Raw genomic sequence first — 8411 nt, 5'->3', positions numbered from 1 at the left:
TATGCTGACCTCAGGGATGATGCCCTTTTGCTTCTTCTTTTTTCCAACCTGGTAGACAGAAACCGCGCACCACATTGCTCTTCAAGGGGACTGATCTCAACTAGTAACATCCTACATAGACATTGAATATTGCAAGGTTCTGGCAATGACACAAAACAAGATTGAAACAGATCAATACACATTTATTATTTGCAATGTACATTAATTAATAAATGTTGGGAACTTACTGCAAATGCCAGGCTGCTAGTGTGGGCTGACACCAAATCATATCAGTATCCTCTCACTACCAAGTTCTTAAATCAATGGGTTGTGTCATGAGATGATATACACTTTGAAACCAATTGATATATATGATTCAATATAATAGAGCAATAACTGGTTCTCCAAGACTAAGCCACTAAACTGCCAAACAAAGTGTACAAAAAAATTAGAGTACACATAAAAACACTTCCTATGCCCTCCCAAATTTGACTTCTTCTTAGAAAATTTTGCAAGCAAACTATTACTGTATTTGTGCAGCTTCTTCATTGTTTTCTGTCTGCTCTTTCTTTTTATAGTGGACTGTTCTTAGTTATTAGACAATGATATTACACAATGGAAATATGAAAATATTATACCGAAAGACATTTTCAATGTTACGATATATTTCTTACTAATATTGTCTAGCAATAATAAAAAACATTGTACCTCTTGAGCTGTTGAACTTTGGGCATATCAGTTATATAAAACAGAAGCTATATCAATGCACATTTATTCTCATAAGAGGCGTGTGATTAAATAATCAAATTCCTCAAAATTAACAAAGATATATGAATAAGAGCAACCAAAAGGAAAACAAAGTACAAATTCAACATCATAAATAGAATGAAAACGAAGTACAAATTCAAGAACTTCAGAAGTAGAATGAAGATGTCAAAACCAGTAATTTCTAAGAAACATAGAATCAAACGCTTAATACTCACAGATTTATATTGTAACAGCAGGACCAACAAACAGAAAGAACAAAGAACATAGTTTACAATAAATGATGTTCATGCTAAATTCTAGCAAAAAGCAATATCCAACACGGTGAGAATGATGAATGAGAAGAAGGTTTACATATTCACCGAGTGACTAAATCTATCTTCATCGCCATTGCTCATAGATTCTTCGGTTCCTCTAAATCCGAAATTCTTCGAATTGTTTCTCCCATCTGTCGGACCAAGGTGAAGAAGGGTTAAGGAAATCTCCGCCTGCCATCAATAAGGTTACAATGGAGAGTTTTGGGGAGAAAATGATGAGAAGGAGAGAAAGTGAGGGTTTAGGGTTTAATTTCTGAATAGTGCTAAAGGCAAATGACACCTGGGGGAGTTTTTTTATTTGGGAAAAAGCGTTTTGATGTTTGTGTTGAAAGTTCTTTTTTTTGCCAATTAGAAATTAGAGGGAGAGTTGAATATATGGGAGGGAATATATTATTTTGGTGAAAATTTTAAGAAAATTATACGGCCATACTTGTAAAGTGTTGTTTTTAAAATTATAAAAATAGCACACTTTAAAAGTGTAAGTATAGGTGTAAATAGGCATTGCTAATTATGTCATGATATGACTACACTTATAAAGTGTAGCCTATACCATTAAAGAGTATATTTTATAAACGTTGCCAAAAATCTTGTAGTCAAAAGGTAAAAACTAAGGAAACACTTTAAAGGTGTAGCTACAAATATTTTAGGCAACACTTTACAAGTGTTATCCAGATTTAGTGTAACCTTAGGTCAAAAATGGTGTAGTGTGGGCAACACGGCTTGTGGTGGTGCCCATGAAGGTGAGGTACTAAGCCCTCCAAAGCTGCCCAAATTGAGACCCTCCCCATGAGCCACTTGACGGCTCGTGAAGGATACTACGGGCCATGGGAGAGGTCATGGTCATGAGTTGGACTTGAGGGGCTAAGTGGTGGAAAGTCAAGCCAATGGTCAAGGGACCACAACTACCACCACGGTTCATGAGAGCCACCACGGCTAGTGGAGCCCATTATGGTGGTGGTTCGACAATGTTAGTTCAGGGGTTTTTGGGTCTTTTCCGATTTTTATTAAATTAATACTATGTCATTTTACCCAAGCCTAGGACCCCTATATAAGTGGTTTTAACCCAATAACTCACTCATTCAAATTAACATTTCAAAACCCCAAAAAAAATCAAAGTTCTTCCTCTCCAAAAATATTTCTCTCTTTAGAACTTGAAGAAGAAGAAAGGATTCAAGCTAGGGTTAGGGTCAAGTTTCCATTCCTCAAGCAATTGTAGGCTTTAATAGTGATAGTTTTCATCCATGGATTCTTTCCATTAATGGAGTTCCCAAATTTCTCTATTTCAAAGTTAGAATTCCCTAAATGTGTTAGAATTTTCTTCAATTGTTATGGGTTCTATTGATTAATTAGTTAAATGATTGGATTATGATCTCTTATGCATGAATTGATGAAATACTATGATTTTATGATGATTTGCTCATGAACCCATTTAATCCCCATGTTTTCAAGTTATGAATCATATGATGTGGAATTTTGATTGTAAAGGAAGAGTTTTATGATATTAAGCATGTATTACTAGCTTTACATGAGTTTATGATGAAATTCATATCAAACCCATATTTTCTAAGTGTTGATGATTGAAACTGGGTTTTGAACCTTGAAAGGTAAATTATGGACTTATGCATTTTCTTATGAAATCTATGCAAATGTTTTAAGGATGCTTTGATAATAAAGTTTCAAAGATAAAGATGATGATGTGTTGTTGAAATTACTTTATCATATACACATAAAATCAAGATGGGAAAGGTTTTCTTGCATAATAAGGATTCTAAGGTTGAAAGGCTTTCTCACCGAATTGAATTAAAGATTGAGAGCTATCCTAATGAACCTAGCTTTAATTGGTTATTGAAAGATATCTTTCCATGGATGATGACTGTTGGATTGACAAGATGACGTGCCTTTCCATGGATAATAAGAATAAGTAAGAATTGACTATTCCATGAAATTTATGCTTAGCACCCGAGAGGATATTGAGATGGAAGCTCTCCCATGAGTAGAGGTCGGGTTTCTAGAAGCAATCACCTTATCCCTTACCTATGTTCCCCCATAGGATGATTTTCTAGATAGACATTAGCTAGTGGATCCACTTTATCTCAGATTTATGGTCCTTACCTTGGCAAGTAGGACAACCCTTTTGGGTGTGGGAGACACTAGAGGATCATGTTATAGCTCACATGGTCTCTATGTCGATTAAGGCTAATTCCCCACATTAATAGTGATTTAAGGTTACTTCAAGAAGTATGTCATAAGTGTTCAAAGGCTTTAAAATTATGTTAGCTTGCATTGACCATGGTTTGATGACTTATGTTTTCTAACTCTCTTACATCATGTTTTAGCTTGGTGAATTGCATGTCATGAAATGAAATGTCCCTTTTGAGCATTATTTAAATGTTTTATGCATAGCTATCATACTAGTTACATTTAAATGTTTTCTAACTCTCTTACACATACTCTTGCCTACATTTCCCCAAATGTAGGGTCTGACAATCAGGGTCATCAGTTTCGTGCTAGTGATTGATTTCCGAGCTTTGGTGAGTCTTCATGCTTTGAGGACAGAGTTTCATTTTTATAGTTTCTTTCACGTATTTCAGTTTTGGACATGATGTATGGGCAAGGTCCAATTTCATTCTATTGTACTAGATGGCTATATTAAGACAAATGTTTTAGACTTTTGTTTTTCTTTATAAAAACTATTGGACTTGGACTATTGTTTTACTCTTATTGTTCTATTTCTTATGTTATGAAGGCTAAGTGGCTTGTATGGGGGTTCTTCGGGGTCCTATACGCCATGTTACATCTAGGGGGTACCATTGGGTTATTAACAGTTATTGGCTAGCCATGGTGAGAGATTTCTTGGACTATGCCCGAAGGTGCAAGGCTTGCAAATTTCAGACAAATTTAATACATCATCCACCTCAAGTATTACAACCAATTGTTGCATTTTGTCCATTCGGCGTTTAGAGCTTGGATGTTGTTGGACAACTACAAAATTCTTCTCGTGTACACTCGTACATCTCTACCGCAACAAATTACTTCTCAAAATAAGCTGAAATGTTCGCCCTTAGAGAAGTGAAGAAGGAGAATGTTGCAAATTTTATCCAAGAGAATATCATATATCACTTTTGTGTCCCTCGCTACATAATAACAGAAAATGGCAAGTCGTTTGATTATAAGTTAATGAACAAGATTTGTGATCTCTTTGGCTTGAAACAACATAAATCTTCAATGTATCATGATGCCACCAATGGGCTGGCTGAAGCATTCAATAAGACCCAAGTTCTATTTTAGCCAAATTCCACAAGAAGTCTCAAAATGAGATCGGAAGCCTTAGGAACCGCACTATAGGTCGTTCTAGACCAAACTCTATATTTCGAAGCTAACCGCACTGATGGAATTCCCATCAAAGCATGTTTACCAAGAATGTTGATTGAAGTTAATCCTAGGCTTTAGCTTCAAGGTTAAAATTCCTAACAACACAAACTCACACCGTAAGTCTCGGCACCGGAACCAAACGTGCTCCTAGCCTTAAATGACCCTTTCGAAGCAGATGAAACCATTATAATTGCTTTCCAAGGCCATCTTCCTGAATGTTTAACAAAGTAATTAATTGAAGTCTCAAAGGCTCCAAAATACAGTAAATTGCTCAAAACTTAAATGAATGACCCGTCGACCGAACAGTAAGTTCCAAAAAATCAATTACTTACTAAAATGATTTTCGTCCATGACAGTAGAAGGATAGGCACACCCTGAAGGCATGAAAAGACTAGGATACCAAAGCCACATGCCCTGCCAAACCCCGAGGCACTCTCTTATCTTGAACAACGCCAACATGGAACTCTGACTAAGAGGAAAATCACCAAGCTCATTTAAAATCTCCTTCAAACCCAATTTGGGCTCCAACTCTCGCCCAATGGAACTGAACTTTCATGAAATCACCAAATTATATTGATGGAAACCGAGACTTAAATTTATACAAGAACTACTACTTTCAACACAAGCGGTGGCGAAAATAATATTAATTTTTTGGAAGGGTCAAAATTTGCAATCAATTAAAACCAGGAAGAAGCCATAAACTTAAACAATCGCAAAAACAATATAAAGCGCCACTATAGACAACCCAAATATATACAAAAACACAGACATCCATAGCAAGCAAATAAAGGTGAGCCTCACCCTACCACAATCAAAATATATTTGTCCTAAATTATATAACAATAATCCAGAGGTCAAATTAAAGAAAGACAGAGATAGGGTTAGAGAATAATCCTGGTTATGCAGCTATTTCGTGTTGGAGTCCTTCAACAGATGTCGCGTAAAGAAGAAGGTATGTTGGGGACGTTTGGTGCATTGCTGAGTGATTCATTAAGCTCTGTACAACTTTTCTTAGCATTCCAATGCGCCTATCTCCAACCCACGCTCTCGAGTGATTAATCAGCAGCCTTTTTATGCGTTGGCCTGCATCTTATCCAGTTCGTTCCCATTCATTGGTCGCATTTTGGTTTTTGAGTGATTCGGCGCTTCGCCAACATATTTTTACTTCGCCGAGTTTTACAGAACTTCTCAGTAGTTATGAAAGTTCAAACGACGGTGACCATCTGAGTCACAGATCAGGTAGGTGATTTGCCGAAACTGTCCTGAGCTTGCCGAGTTTTACAGACTCCAGATTTTGAAGATATTTTGAGTCAAACGGCGAAATAAATTTGATCGTCGGCTTCTTCGGCGACTTGCCAGCTGGGTCTGCTGCTCGCCATGATGCACCTCTTTGGCACCTATTACACTTAAATCTATAAAACTAAGACACTATTATTTTACTAGTATGCCAATATAAGATAATATGGGGTTTTGGGTTGCCTCCCAAACAACACCTGAGTTAACGTCGTGACACGACGCAAGTGAAAGATTACTCTTCATCCACGAAATCACCCATGGTGTATTAGGTGAATCTTCGGCGAACGAAGGATAGTGACTCATCATTAAATGGGTGATTTGAGCATCCTGCAGTTGAATTGTCATGGAGTGAGAGGCTGACGCTTCGTTTAGTATTTCGACATTTTCCTCCATCTCATTCAACATCTTCTCATGTGCCTCAATCTTTTGTTGAATGAGTGACAGGGCTTCATCATTATGTATACCTCTCTGCTTCTTCCCATGTTTACATTCTCGAAGGGAGGAGTACTTTTCTTTCCCCATGGCTTGTACCTCCAATTATGTGACTCTGGTAGATAGATCATTCAACTGGGTAGCTAGTGCGTCTAACTCCTGCTTCTTTTTGGCTTCTTTGTTGGCTTCTACCATGCCATCAATAAGTTTTGCTACAACTTCATAGGGCTGGTGTAGCATACCGCCCTCGCAAATTTGATCGACTATATCTCTATTCTCGGGTCCTATACCCCTGTAGATGCACTTCAGTATCCCCTTGTTTGTCATCCCCTGAGATGGGCATGGTTGCAACACCGCTTTAAACTTCAGCCACATTTCCTGAATAGTCTCATCCCCTTCCTGTTTAAAGGTCAGGAGGTTGTCCCTAAGGTTCAATAGTTTCAGAAGGGGATGATCCGTGTGGTATCCATAATGGTTTTCCATCCTTAGTTCCCTACTTTGATAGTCAAACTAGAAAATAAAACTACAATTTATATTAGTAACACTAAAACTAGAAAGAATCAAAAAAATTATTCAATTATGAATTCCCAAATAACACCACTCCCCGATAGCGGCGCCATTTTGATGCTTATCGTGACCAACGACACTAACCTATGGTACGAGTGTCTATGATCGTCAATAATATAGTAACCCAACTAAAGGTTGGGGTCGTGTCCAAAGGGAGTGGTTTTGATAATTGATAGAAAAATAAAATTTAGTTCTAACTAGTCATAGCTAAAGACATTAACGAGTGAAAACATAGTAAATTGAAGGGGGTGACACGAAAGTGTCAACTATCAATTGGGGGTTTTCTCACAAGTAGTAAAAAAACAAAAATAACAAGAAAATCGAGTATGGGGAAGAGTTCTTGGGTTGTGACCGCAATACAAGTTGAGATAAATCGTTGGGTACATGCTTTCGATAAGAATTTTGCAAGATAATAGTGACTAGGCTAAGCTTTAGATGGAAATATGTACCCTCTCGGACAACTTACCCCGTTTCAAATGCGTTCCTCTCGGACACCCATTTGTCGCATGAAGGCCAGCCTACACCTTACTGAGTGTTAGGATATGGGACTAGGGCTCACCTTCTCGGGTTGAACCTCATGTCAACCCACTCCTTAGGCCATCAGTCTAGTGGTCTTGGTTTTACGACCACCCTCTCGGGCAAGCCGAAAACACATAGGTGGTTTTGTATTTGCAACTACAAACCCATTAAATTAAACCACAACCACTAGGTGAAATCACCATTAAGATACATCTAACCTATCAGTAAGAAAGACCCAACAACAATATCAACACATATTTGCTAAATCACACCCCAAGAATGGAGGTTTTTAGCCTCACATCAAGAAAGAACAAAATACACCTAAAATGATACTAAAATCAAATGGGTAAAAGAAATTAAGCATTGATTTAAGCAAAGGAAGAAGAATGGAGAAGACCCACTTCCAACTTGGGGAAGATGAAATCCTTCTTTCTTCAAGTCTCCCAAAACCCTCTCCAAACTTGAGAGAAAATATCCAAAAAGTACTATTCTATTCTGGAAATTATAATTAATGTTCGACTCTCCAAAAATTAATAACAAGTTTAGTATTTATAGACTTCAGAAAATAGTGTTGGCGAATCTTTCAGCGAGGTTAGTCGAAATCGCCGATTAACTCGACGATTCACCCTTTGGTGTAGTTTGTCGTCGTCTTGCACTAGCCTTCAGTTTCGTCGTGCCCTGAGTTATTGGGTGGTATAGTACTACTTCGGGGAACTATTAGGAAAACCATTGACTGCTCCTTTCATCGCCTTTTTTATCCTTCTTATTTAGGGTTTCGCGTACTGGAAGAAAGGGCGTAGTGCGTCCCTTCGGCGAGTCCCCAAGTGTTCTTGGTGATACGTAGGGTTCAACTTCTTCGTTCTTTTCAACCTTTTTGTTTCTTTTTACGCCTAAGTGTCCATACTTCGACCAAAACTTCAAATACCTGAAACTTAAGAGTTGTCATCAGATATTGAGACAAAATAAGAATTTGAGGACACTATTTCTATTAAAATAAAGCCCTAAATGAGTTCAATTTGTGGAATCATCAGTATGACAAGGTCTGACCACCCTAGCCTGGGGGTATCAGATTTTAATAGGGCCTAGGAGATCAATTCCTACCTGGGGCACTCTCTAGACCAGTGTTCAAGCCCACAATCATAAAAACCTTGTATGAAGCTCCGT

Source organism: Solanum verrucosum, unplaced genomic scaffold, assembly GCF_900185275.1.
Source record: "Solanum verrucosum unplaced genomic scaffold, falcon-dt-bn FXZP01000221.1, whole genome shotgun sequence".
Classification (NCBI taxonomy): domain Eukaryota; kingdom Viridiplantae; phylum Streptophyta; class Magnoliopsida; order Solanales; family Solanaceae; genus Solanum; species Solanum verrucosum.
Note: the sequence above shows the minus strand (reverse complement) of the source record.